This window comes from Moschus berezovskii, chromosome 21 (genome assembly GCF_049115385.1).
Source record: "Moschus berezovskii isolate FMDL1 chromosome 21, NW_MosBer_1.0, whole genome shotgun sequence".
Taxonomy (NCBI): domain Eukaryota; kingdom Metazoa; phylum Chordata; class Mammalia; order Artiodactyla; family Moschidae; genus Moschus; species Moschus berezovskii.
Window position 1 is genome coordinate 6,876,889 of NC_142480.1, and position 14,170 is coordinate 6,891,058.

Genomic DNA, 14,170 nt, shown 5'->3' on the forward strand with positions numbered 1-14,170 from the left:
AGAAAGAGTCCCCTCACCCTTGGGTAACTTCAGTCGTGACAGTTACAGAACAGAGTGTGGCCTCCAGAGAATCAGAGGGACTTGGCTTAGATCAAGCCCCATCACTTCCCAGCGGTGCAGCTCTGTGAATGTGACCTAACATTTAGAAGCATCAGCTCCCTCATCTTTCAAATAGCATCCTGCTCAAATGTGATACACATGCTCCTGAAAAATTTTGCATTCTGCACAATAATCACACACTAAAAATAACAAGTTGTATGACCAAGATAGCATGAAACAGAAGAGTAAACAGCTCAAGAGGCAGGTAACTTTGCAAGCAGACCCCCCAAAATATATAAACAAAAGTTTTAGTGTTAACAGGTAAAAGCATGTAACCAAAAACTACAGTTCTTCACCTGTAACATAAGGTAAAATATCTTGCTAGAAGTGGGGTGGAAGAAAAGCTTAAGTAAGAAAGTACCAAGATCAGAAAAAACCATGGAACCAGCCCTTCCAAGAAAGGGCTGATGGTGAAACTGAGTCAAAGCAGAGAACAGGCGTCAAGGTTGCAAGATTGTTTTTTTCTCCTGCTTGCTGGGGTCCACAGCCAGGTTACCTGAAGTTTAGCTGTGATTACTGGATGGGGCACTAAAGAGCCTCTTGATGAAAGTGAAAGAGGAGAGTGAGAAAGCTGGCTTAAAACTCAACATTCAGAAAACTAAGATCATGGCACCCAGTCCCATCACTTCATGGCAAATAGATGGGGAACAGTGGACACAGTGGCTGACTTTATTTTTCTGGGCTCCAGAATCACTGCAGATTGTGATTGCAGCCATGAAATTAAAAGACTCTTACTCCTTGGAAGGAAAGTTATGACCAACCTAGATAGCATATTGAAAAGCAGAGACATTGTCAACAAAGTTCCATCTAATCAAGGCTATGATTTTTCCAGTTGTCATGTATGGATGTTAGAGTTGGACTATAAAGAAAGCTGAGAGCTGTAGAATTTATGCTTTTGAACTGTGGTGTTGGAGAAGACTCTTGAGAGTCCCTTGGACTGCAAGGAGATCCAACCGGTCCATCCTAAAGGAGATCAGTCCTGGGTGTTCATTGGAAGGACTGATGTTGAAGCTGAAACTCCAATACTTTGGCCACCTGATGTGAAGAGCTGACTCATTTGAGAAGACCCCGATGCTGGGAAAGATTGAGGGCAGGAGGAGAAGGGGGCGACAGAGGATGAGATGGTTGGATGGCATCACCGACTCAATGGACATGGGTTAGGGTGGACTCCAGGAGCTGGTGATGGACAGGGAGGCCTGGCATGCTGCAGTTCATGGGGTCGCAAAGAGTTGGACAGGACTATGCAACTGAACTGAACTGAACTGAACTGGATGGTGTGAAGTTTCATGTACAGGAGAAAAAAGTCTCATGCGACCCACACCGCTCTTCTTCACAATACAGACAGTATTCCCTCCCTATCTATTTACCTGTTAGATATGTTAATTCTTGCTTCAGGAATATACTTTACCATAGAACAGATTGTCATATGCCCTCAACAGCTCTTATTTTGATGCTTACAGGTAAGAAATTTAAAGGGTTTGACAGTGCCTGACGCTTAGTAGGGTCTTCTTAAGCGTTGGCTCCCATTCATGCCCTGTCATTATTAGTTTTAGGATGAGTAGCTGTCATTTGGCAATAGTTAGTTGTGTGACTTCTAGTTCAAACAGTTTCTTCAAATTTTTTTAAGTGTTAATCTATTGGAGGGGCAGAAAATGTAACATCCTGAAACCTCTAGGAAGCTTATGTAAGCCGATATTCTGGCAGAGGGTCCTCTGGAGAGATTGAACAATGGAGGTGGCCTGCAAGTAAATGCAAACACAAACTTTCAAAAGTAAATCTCCTTCAAAGAGCCTCTTTTGCAAAAGCAAACTTAGGTCCTATTGATTGATTCACAGTATTTGGCAAGATTGTAAATAGAACCTCTGTTAGATATGACCAGGCAATAAATGCAACATACATAAAATATTAAGCTAATTAAAGAATATCTTTTCTATCTGGAGGAACCTTGTGAGGTCTGATAAGTAAGTGCAAAAATACCACCAAAATAGTCACAAAGGGTAGATCCTGGGTCCCTATTGCTTAAATGAGAAGGTTGTATCCTTCAGAGGAGACAAAGAGACACGTGGAAGAATTTGGAATCACAACAGCTGCTAACCACCAGTAGAGGGCTTGCCATGTGGCATAAAGGTGAAGAATCCACCTGCTAAATGCAGGAGGTGCGATAGATGTGGGTTCAGTCCCTGGGTCAGGAAGATCCGCTGGAGAAGAAAATGACAACCCATTCCAGGATTCTTGAAAAATCCCACAGACAGAGGAGGCTGGCAGGCTGCAGTCCATGTGATCCCAAAGAGTTGGATATAACTGAGCACACACACACGAGATTCAGTTAAAGATCAGTTCTCCTTTAACCTCAAGAAAATAAACTATTGTTACATTCAACTATCTCACTTATTTCCTAAGTTCCAGCAGAAGAGAGATAAAGAGAATCTGTATAACTTAGACTAATAAAGGACTCTGTAACACTGGAATCTGCGCAGCTCTGGAAGGCTACATCATCAGAAGTGAGTGTGCTGTCTCTGAAGGTATTTAACCAGAAAGGGCACGACCATTCTGTGCATGGGTTACCTTGCTCATCCCTGCTCCTCGCTAAACACACATAATCTTCTCAAAGTTTGAAAGAGTCTTCATATGAAAAGTAACTCGAAGGAAAATGGCAGTCCACCATCCGTGTTTTGCATGCTCTGATCTTTGGTTCAATCCTGTAAACTGGGTGTTGCATTAGTTTACTAGGCCTACCATTACAAAGTATCACAGATGAGGAGGCTTAAGTAACAGAAATGTATTTCCTTAAAGTTCTGGTGGTTGGAAATCCAAGATCAAGGTGCTGGCAGGAAGGGTTCCTACCGAGGCCTTTCTCTTTGGCTTGTAGAGGACAACTTTCTCTCTGTTGTCTTCACATGGTCATCCTTCTGTTCCTGACTATGTCCTAATCTCTTCCTATAAGGACATCAGTCAGACTGGATTAGGACCCACCCTAATGATGCCATTTTAGTTTAACTACCTTTTGAAAGACCTATGGTGGTGCTTCACGTTGTCACCCTGCTTATTTAATTTATATGCAGAGTACATCATGCTGAACGCTGGGCTAGAAGAAGCACAAGCCAGAATCAAGATTGCCAGGAGAAATATCAATAACCTCAGATATGCACATGACCCCACCCTTAGCAGAAAGTGAAGAGGAACCCAAGAGACTCTTGATGAAAGTGAAAAAGGAGAGTGAAAAAGCTGGTTGAAAACTCAGTATTCAAAAAACTAAGATCTTGGCATCATGTCCCACCACTTCATGGCAAATAGATGGGGAAACAATGGAAATAGTGAGAGACTTTATTTTCTGGGCTCCAAAATCACTGCAGATGGTGACTGCAGCCATGAAATTAAAAGACACTTGTTCCTTGGAAGAAAAGCTATGACCAACCTAGACAGCATATTAAAAAGCAGAAACATTACTTCACTGACAAAGGTCTGTCTAGTCAAAGCTATCATTTTTCTAGTAGGCATGTACGGATGTGAGAATTGGGCCACAAAGAAAGCTGAGCACCAAAGAATTGATGCTTTTGAACTGTGGTGTTGGAGAAAACGCTTGAGTCCCTTGAACTGAAAGGAGATCAAACCAGTCAATTCTAAAGGAAATCAACCCTGAATATTCATTGGAAGGACTGATGCTAAAGCTCCAAACCTTTGGCCCCCTGATGTGAAGAACTGACTCATTTGAAAAGACCCTGATGCAAAGAAAGAATGAAGGCAGGAAGAGAAGGGGATGACAGAGGATGAAATGCTTGGATGGCATCACTAACTCAATGGACTTGAGTTTGGGTAGACTCCGGGAGCTGGTGATGGACATGGAAGACTGGAGTCCTGCCGTACATGGGATCACAAAGAGTCAGAGATGAATGACCAACTCTACAACAACTGTGGTGCTATAGAGTACTCATAAGGGTTCCTTGGACTTAAAGGAGACCAAATCAGTCAATCCTAAAGGAAATACACCCTGAATATTCATTGGAAGGACTGATGCTGAAGCTCTAATACTTTGGCCACCTGATGCGAAGAGCTGACTCACTTGGAAAGACCCTGATGCTGGGAAAGATTGGGGGCAAGAGGAGATGGAGGCAGCAGAGGATAAGATGGTTGAACGGCATCACTGGCTCACTGGGCATGAATCTGAGGAAACTCTGGGAGGGGTGAAGGACAGGGACACCTGGCATGCTGCTGTCTGTGGGGTCGTGGAGAGTTGGACACGACTGAGCAACTGAGCAATAGCAACAACAACAATCTCCGAAAACAATCACGTTCCCAGGCGTTAGGACCAGGGTGTTAAGACGAGAATCTTAGGGGGACACAATTCAACTCAAACCAGGTGTCATCATCCCCATTTCACCAGTGGGGAAAGAGAGGCACCAGGGGTCCGTGATTGAGCCAAGGTTATGGGGCAAATGAGTGCAGGGCTTGAATATGAACTTGAACCTGTCTGAGGCCTAAACTCACAGCTTACCCCCAAGCTGCACTGGCCCACCTGAATAAGGCCATATTAGAGAGGTGCCCAGTATGGTTTCTTGGTAGAGAAGCTGGGATGGGCCCCGGGGAGGCCCAAGAGCAGGAAACAATAGTCTCTGAGACATGGAAGCTGGGAGCCAGCGAGGGGAGGGTGCAGTCAGACCTGGACACCCATGCACCAAGTGCATCTGTGAGCTTCCCTTACGTTTTAAGTCCTGTTAGTGCCTAGTCCAAGGGTGTGTAGATTTCCTGAAACACGCTGACAGGAGACAGACCTATGGGGAAGCTGCGTCTTGTGTGTTTCCATGAGAGAAATCAGCTTCCTTACTGCAAAGACAAGGGATACTGTGAAGGAAGATTGAGATGTGAGCCCATTTCCTTTTTCCCATCAGAGATCCTGCTCTGTCTCTAGCAATGGGAGGTTGGCCCGCCACTAATTGTTCTGGGAGAAGAAACAGTGATCATCACACGTGTGTGTAGACACACCAGTGCTGCAACAAACACAGTCTAAAATATCCCCAGCTCCGGTACAAGGCTGATTTGCAATTGTAAATCCATTAGTAGCATGCATGAACACTAAGAGTGTCAGAATGCCTGGTTGTGAATTCGTCAAGGAAACTGATTTGCTTTTCTGCAAGAGAAGAAACACAGACCCTGTGAAAATGATTTCCTAACTGTGCATTTAGGTCTGTCTCTCAACTTAAATCATTTTTAATAATCACCTGATTAGTGGTATATTTTTAAGTGTGAATAATATAACACTATGTTTACAATAAACATGAACCATTAGACAAAAAAAGTGCTTCATCAGCTTGAAACAACCATGACCTCTCTCCAGACAATGGTTGCAAACTGATGAATTTCTGCAGGCAGGATGATCAGATAGAGCTACTGTCCTCAGAAAGATATGGACACATTGTTCAGCCCTATAGAGTAGGGGTTGGCAAACTGCAGCCTGAGAGGCAAGTCCAGCCCACTGTTTTTTATAAATAAAGTTTTATTGGAATATAGCTATATCCATTTGGTTTTGGATTCTCTACAGCTGCTTTTGTACTATCCCAGCAGAATTGAAGAACCTCTTGATGAGGGTGAAAGCTGGCTTGAAATGCAACATGAAAAAACTAAGATCATGGCATCTGGCCAGTCCCATCACTTCATGGCAAATAAAAAAGGAAAAAGTGGAAAAAGTGGCAAATTTTATTTTCCTGGGCTCCAGAATTACTGTGGACAGTGATTAAAGTCAAGAACTTAAAAGATACTTGCTCCTTGGAAGGAAAGATATGACAAATCTAGACTGCATATTAAAAATCAAAGACATCACTTCACCAACAAAGGTCCATATAGTCAGAGCTGTGGTTTTTCCAGCAGTCATGTACGGATGTGAGAGTTGGACCATAAAAAAGTCTGAGTGCCCAAGAATTGATGCTTTTGAGTTGTGGTGCTGGAGAAGACTCTAGAATCCCTTGGACTGCAGGGAGATCAAACCGGTCAATCCTAAAGGGAATCAACGCTGAATGTTTACCGGAAGGACTGATGCTAAAGTTGAAACTCCAATACTTTGGCTACCTGATGTGAAGAGCCAGTTCACTGGAAAAGACCCTGATGATGGGGAAGATTGAAGGCAGGAGGAGAAGAGGGTGACAGAGGATGAGATGGTTGGATGGCAATCACCCACAAAATGGATATGAATTTGAGCAAACTCTGGGAGATAGTAGAAGACATGGGAGCCAGGTGTGATGCAGTCTGTGGGGTTGCAAAGAATGGGACATGACTTAGCAACTGAACAACAACCAAGGAGAACATATTGTTTCAGCAGGGATGGTAGGGCTTGCAGAGCCTAAAATACTTAATTGCTGGTCCTGTATGGGGAAAGTTTGCTAATCTCTGCCCTAGAGCCTCATGCTAGCTAGGCTCCTTCTCCATTACCACCAGCTCTGCTGCTGCTGCTAAGTTGCTTCAGTCATGTCCGACTGTGCGACCCCATAGACGGCAGCCCACCAGGTTCCAGTGTCCCTGGGATTCTCCATGCAAGAACACTGGAGTGGGTTGCTATTTCCTTCTCCAATGCAGGAAAGTGAAAAGTGAAAGTGAAGTTGCTCAGTTGTATCCGACTCTTAGCGACCCCATGGACTGCAGCCTAGTAGGCTCCTCCGCCCATAGGATTTTCCAGGCAAGAGTACTGGAGTGGGGTGCCATTGCCTTCTCTGGAGAAAGAATGCTAGTGACTGCCAAATTTGATTCCAGATCATATATTTCACTCAACTGTAAACAGCAGTTTCTAACTCAGAAAACCCCGGAGAACCACCATAGAAAGAAGCAATTAACATCGAATGAGTTTCTCCATGTGACTGGGTGTGAATGCACCCCCTAGTCTTGTTACTCTCAGACCCATTCCTCACTCTGATCTTTTTAGGTCTTGGGGGTCTTCCTCCAGACTCCTTCTCTGTCACTGGGTTTCTGCCCAAGTGTGACAATTAGGGACCCAGGCAAGAAAACTGGAGACAGGTGCAAGGGAGAATCCAGGTTATTTGTTCTCTCTTTCTCTGTCTCTCTGCCATGAATGCATCTTTGCCAGCAGCTCCATTTACTCTCCAAGAGTTAAGCATTCACCAAAGACTTTATACCTAGGAAGTAATACCAGCCAAGAATCAAACTTTGCTACGGTTGTTTCCAAAGGCTCTGTCCTTTGTCACATGTGGCTTTCTTTGTGAAAATATGTGACCTCAGGATGCCCGACAACCCCCTCCGCAAGGACCTACCCAAAGCTGGTGAAGAATCCTTTACTTAAATTACCCTGGAGTGAAAAGAGAGAGAGAGATGAGAGAGCAGGCTTGTGTGGCGTATAGGATGGGACAAGAAAGTGTTGCAGGGAGAAGCCAATTCTGACTCCATGTTGGAACTGTTTCTTTGACTTGCTTTTCGTTGCTTTTGGGAAGAAATTAACACATCCCTTGCCTGAAGCCTGCCATTCTAGGAGTTAGTTGCTAGATGAATGTCCTTCTACTTTGTTTCCTCACCTCCTCCCATCTCTGTTCTATAAAAGAACCGTGCATCTAGATGCCAGTAAGACGGTTGTTTAAAGACATTAGTCTGCAATCTCGGTCTGCAGGCTTTCCAAATATAGTCGCATTCCTTGCCTCAACACCTCGTCTCTCGGATCCATTGGCCTGCTGTGGGGAGAGCAGAGTGAGCTTGGATCCGGTAGCAGAGGAAATCAAGGACTTCAACAGAAACTTCTGGTAAAATCCAGGATGATAAATTCAACCAAAGCATAAGGATTGCTATATATGTTACTCTTTTCTTTGCCTTCTTGCCAAGATTGTCTTAAATAAGTGGTTATCCATGGGAGTGAATGTGGTTTTGATCCCCTTGCGGGTATTTGTCCGTGTCTGGAGACAGTTTTGGTTGTCATAGTTGGTGGCAGGGGGCTGCTGGCATCACCCTAAGGATGCTGCTAAACATTCTTTAAGACACAGGGCAGTCCCAGAGCAAAGGGGCTCACACATCTGGGTCCCAAAAATCGATAATGCTGAGGTTTAGAAATTTTTAAATTAAATATATTTATCTGACAACTGATAGAAATCGTGGCTCAGTCAACATGATGAAGGCCCTTGGCAGATCCTAGGAAAAGATAAATGAATGGAAAATATATTTCCCCTGTCATTGACCCTGATAGCTCAGTTGGTAAAATATCTGCCTGCAATGCAGGAGACCCTGGTTCGTTTTCTGGGTTAGGAAGATCTGCTGGAGAAGAGACAGGCTACCCACTCCAGTATTCTTGGACTTCCCTTATGACTTACCTGGTAAAGAATCCACCTGCAATGTGGGAGACCTAGATTTGATCCCTGGGTTGGTAAGATCCCCTGGAGAAGGGAAAAGTTCCCCACTCCAGTATTCTGACTTGGAGAATTCATGGACTGTACAGTCCATGGGGTCGCAGAGTCGGGTGAGACTTTCACTTTTCATGGTTGACCTCGTCTGCCATACTGTCCTCAAATGCATGCAAATTATTTGGATCTCCTGTATTCAGGTGATTTCCAGTGGCTAACCATATTTCACTGCAATTTCAATACTAGTTTACCTACAAAAATATATTCCAGATACATAAAAAGAGGCTGAATAAGAAATACGTGCACCCTTTTTTATTTTTAAAGGCAGATTGCAATGTATTAGAGATAGATACAATACTTTAGACTTTTCCTTTTTGGTCAAATCATGTTTGATTCGGTTAATCTCAGCTGAACAGGAGTTTAACACTAGGTCTTTTAAGTGAGATCATTCCTATATTAATGAGACCCAGACTGATTCAAGTATAAAAAATGATTAAAAAACTAAAATGTCCCCTTGCTGTTATTCAAATGAATGGAAGGAAAGAGGTGGTATTTTTGAAGCTCGCTTGTTCTCTCTCTTTTTTTTTTTTTTCCCAGACTAATTGACTTGGATCTGGTTCATCTTGAGTAGGTTATGTTTTCTTATTGTAACAGCCTTTCCCCAGCAAAATCATTCCCCTCACTAATGAGCTCCATCCTCCTATGATAGGGAGAGAGTTTTAAAAACACCCACTGTTCTCTTCCATTCATTTGAATAGCACCAAAGGGACACCTTTTCCCATCATTTCTATCAGAGAGATGGGGCTGGATCTCATTAATAAAGAGATGATTTTACTGCAAAGAGCCCTCGGCATTGAGCCCTAACCTAGATTTTAGAACTTTGTCAAACACGGAGCCCTTGCCATTGGAACGACCCCCTGAGCTGTCCCCCAACCCAGTGTTGCTGGAGTCGGGGTTTCACTGAGGGCAGGCTGTCAGCTGTGTCCTCTGAGGCATTCGGCGTGAAAGGCTTTTCACCCTTAAACAGTCCTGGGTTTCACAGAGGTCATGCCAGACCTGACCCTTGAAATGCAAAGTTCTTTCAGGAGTCATGCAGGTCAGAAGGAGCTTGCAGTCAAGGGCTCCACTGAAACATCTGCCCAGCTCTGCCCTCACTCCCACTCTCTCCTCTGTTACAATGCCTCGCTTCACCTTTCTGGGTTGAAATTTCTGTTTCTTCGTATTCCAACTCACTTCCAGACTCCCTTCTTTGGCCTGCTGAACCCCAGTCCCTGCTTACTACCCCACTGGGTGATGAGATCCAGGATAGATTTTTGTCCTGACATGCGGGGCACTAGAAAGCCTTCCTGCTGTGAATTAGTTCCCACTCAACCCCCAACATCTGTCAAGATGCCCTGATGGCCTAGGGAGGAACTGGAATTTGGTGGTTAGGCATGAGGGCCATGGAAGGCCCCAACTTGAACCCGAGCTTTGCCTTTTGTGACCTTGAGCAAGCGCCTTGTGTTAGGAGACCTCTTTCCATGAGTTTCTTGTGTTTCTGTGCATCTAAAGAGCAAGGCACTGACCATTCTGTGTTCTGAACTAGCAACCAAGCTTGGGCTTCCCAGGTGGCCCTAGTAGTAAAGATCTGGCCTGTAAATGCAAGAGACGTAAGAGACACGGGTTCAATCCCTGGCTTGGGAAGATCCCCCAGAGGAAGGCATGGCAACGCTCTCCACTATTCTTGGCTGATAAATCCCATGGACAGAGGAGTCTGGCAGGCTACAGTCCATGGGGTCGAAAGAGTCAGACAGAATTGAAGCGTCTTAGCATGCAGTAAACAAGCCTGGAAGATAGAAATAGTGTTTCCTGTCCTGAGGAAAGGGCTGGCTGGCTCATCAGAAGACAACCAGGTTCCCAAAGCTGAGGGGTCCTCGCCTGTAACAACTGACCACATGTGCGGGTATCATATGGCCCTTGGGCACTGAGACTCGGGGAGCAAGTGTAAGAAAAGCTGACACTGGCTGTTCCCATAACTGTGAATTAAGAACTATCCTGTATCCTTGTCCCAGAAAACTCAAGTCTACTAGCAACCTTGAAACTGTGACAATCTTACTCTCTAATTTGTATATAACATAAAATCTCAGATGCTTGACAATTCTTCACAACATTACTTGTTTAGAGCTTTAGTTTCCTTATGTATAAAGCAGGAGAATAATAGGAGTTCCTCCCTCATAAGACATTATAAAAATTAAATATGTTAATCATTATTAATGCTGAGAAGCACTGACCAACAAATAGTAAGTGTTTAATTAATACTACGTAGTTTTTATTATGCCAACTTCATCTACAGCCTCAGTCTCATTGTCGCAGAGGGAATGATCCAAGGGTGTGACAGACCACTAGCAGAGGGACCACCCATTATAGCAAAATAAACTAGTTCTGTTGTCAACTGCAATGGTCATTAGAGACAGGAAATATTCCTAATTTGAGCCTCAGTGGGACTGGCATTGATCATTTGTTCCCTCTCATTTGAATTGCCTTCTGTGACTGCAATAGACCATGTCTTATTTTATCACTGTCCCTTGTTTCATCCCTGGATTGGGAAGATCCCCTGGAGGAGGTCATGGCAACCCACTCCGAATCCCCAAGGACAGAGGAGCCTGGAGGGCTACAATCCATGGGGTCGCAAAGAATCAGACATGGCTGAGCGACTAAGCACAGCAAAGCACAGCACTGCCACATATAGGCAGCTACTCAATAAATCCTTATTGAATAAGGCTGAACATAAATTCAAATTTTTTATTAAGAGTTTATGATTTTAGGTCACTTTTAGGTTCAGAGCAAAATTAAATGGAAAGTTTATACTCTCCTTCCACACATGCATTGTCAACATGGCCACCAGAGTGGTACATTCATTATCACTGATGAACCCACATTGACATATCATAACCACACAGAGTCCATAATATATTCTAAAAATTCACTCTTGATGTTGTACATTCTATGGATTTGGACAATGTATAATGACATGTATTCACCACTATGGTACCATGTAGAGTAGTTTCACTGCCCTAAAGATCCTCTGTGCTCTGCCTAGCCATCCCTTCCTCCTTAATCCCTGGTAACCACAGATGTTTTTATTGTTTCCATAGCTTTGCCCTTTTCCAACATCATATACTTGGATTCCACATTGCATAGTTCATAGACATTTTTTTTCATTTAGCTGTTATACGCAGTTAGATTTCTTGTGTCTATTTTCAAGGTTTGGTCATTTATTTCATTTTAGCACTGAGTAATATTCCAATGTCTGGAATAGTACTTGTACCAGTTTACCTTCCCACGAATAGTGTAGGAGGGTTCCTTTTTTCCCACACCCTTTCCAGTGTTTATTATTTGTAGACTTTTTGATGATGGCCATTCTGACTGAAGTGAGGTGGCACCTCATTGTATTTTTGATCTGCATTTTTCTAAATATTTAATTAGTCATGTTGAACATTTTTTCATGTGCTTTTTTGGCCATATGTATGTCTCATCTGTTTAGATGTTCTGCCCATTTTTTTCATTGGGTTATTCATTCTTTTAATATTTAGAAAATATTTATTTTTGATAAATAAATATTTACAATGATGAGTAGGCTGGTCTTAAGCAGATTGTAATGTATCTCCTCTAAGGTAAACTGAGACCTATACCCTAGGTGATCTCTATGGCTTCTTCCAGTTCTGTTTTTCAGAATTAATTCATTTCACTGGTTCCTGTAACCAGTTTCTTTTCATCATACCACTCAGTGTACCCTTCAGAAGCAAGGCTTTCAGTTTAGCTTTTGTGCTTTGTTTGTGTGTTTGTTTTAAAATACAAAATTATGATTTTGGGTCACTGGGTCCATGAATTCCAGCAGTGAATAATCAGAAAAACATTCCTAGTTGAAGCTGGTAGATGATCCAAGTCATAACCACACAAACAAGATACATATTAGTATTTGGGTCCATTCATTTAAGAGAAGGGGTTTATAGACAAAACGCTAAACTCTAGTTCAGGCATTTCACAGTCATGTGGGAATAGTTAGGAGAAATCAAGAGTTTGAGAAGAACCAGAGAAATTGCAAGCTGGTGGGGTCCTTTAAGAATTTCAAAAATCCTTCAAGAATTTCAAGAACTGCTGTACTAAAAAGAGAGTGATGATAACAACAACTTTGCCTATTTAAAAGTTATTTTCACAGCCCTTACAGTTCTATAATATGACTATGTTACTTCCTTGCAGACAATGAATCATACAGTTATTATTTTCCCAGTGAGAATTTTCCCATTGAGGAAAGTAAAACACCACAGATCATAACATTAGTACGTGTGGTAAAACTAAGACTTGCACTCTAGCTTTCCCACTCTCATCTGTTTCACTGCTCTGTCCCAGCAAACAGTCCACACCCCATGTGGCTGACATTAGAACCTCAGAAACTAGCAGAAGAGATCTTTGCTGATTCAACAGAGATAGGACTCTTGTAAGGATTAAAACTGCCAAAGTGGGCACAAACTGCTTCTAGAAGTGGGGTGCTTTGTGCCCTGGAGGACCTTACCTGGAAAGCTAAGAGAATTGTGATTAAGAAAGGACTCACAAAAAGAGTAGATGGTTGGATCAAATAATCTGCATACCATTTCTAACTCTAACCAATCAATCTAGGGCCAAAGTGTCTGCCCATCCAAGCAGCGCCCATCAACCTCAACCAAATGGAGAATGGAAGGATGAATCCTTGTCCTAATCACACCCCCCGGGTCAGATGGAGTGCCTACACTCCTCACACCCACTAACCTCTGCAGGCACATCTTCCCTTAGAGAACCTGCCCATACTTGGCACAATTATCTCTTTAAACATCTGTCACTCATAGTAGATCCTGTGGTCCCAGATGAGAATCCTCTTAAGTAGATGCTTGTTCAACTAAATTTAAGTTTTTGACTGAGCTGACAATGTGAAAACTAACTCTACCTCTGTTTTTTTTTTTTTAAAGCATTGTTTTGCTTATTTTACAAAATATTCCTCTCAAATCACTCTCACCATTTTTTTTTTTTTTTCACTTCTTAGAACATATTCAATCCTGGATCCCTTAGGGAAAAAAAAAATGTTTATTTTCTTCCAAGATACAAATGTTTCTCTCTCTTTACAAACAGAAGGTGACAGAATATGGACTTTATTTCCCCCTTGAGAGAGTCCTTTCAACCTAGAGCTGGTAGCCAATTGATATTATTCATTTACTGGGGGTAAATTACAGATCATGTTCCTAAGATATTGATAAAAATAGTGATTAGCAATTGCCTGCTTAATAGAGAAGAAAAAGGTCTGGCTGGGGTCTAATGGGAGTTGACAGGGTTGTTTTATTAATGTTTCTAATTGATTCTTGATTTAAGTGGCAGCCATCGTAGTTTAAAAGATGGCCGCTAACAGGAATAGACAACCAGTAATAAAGACCTTTCAATTAACATGCCAGATACTTTCACTTATAAATCTGTCCTTGTTCAGAAAAAAATATTCAAACTAGAGTATTGATTTGAGCAGACCTACTTAAGGCAGTCTGAAAAAGAGAGAGAACAAAGCAATTGTTTCCTGTTATTACTTGGCACACACATTTTTTTCCATGATGAATTTTATATTCCTCACTTCATTGGTACTTTTGCTGTATTCTTTACATATGTATAGTATATAAAACAGAACAAAAAAGGACTATATAAAGTATGTAACTCTGACATGATATAGTTTAAAGATTTTGTGTGGGCAG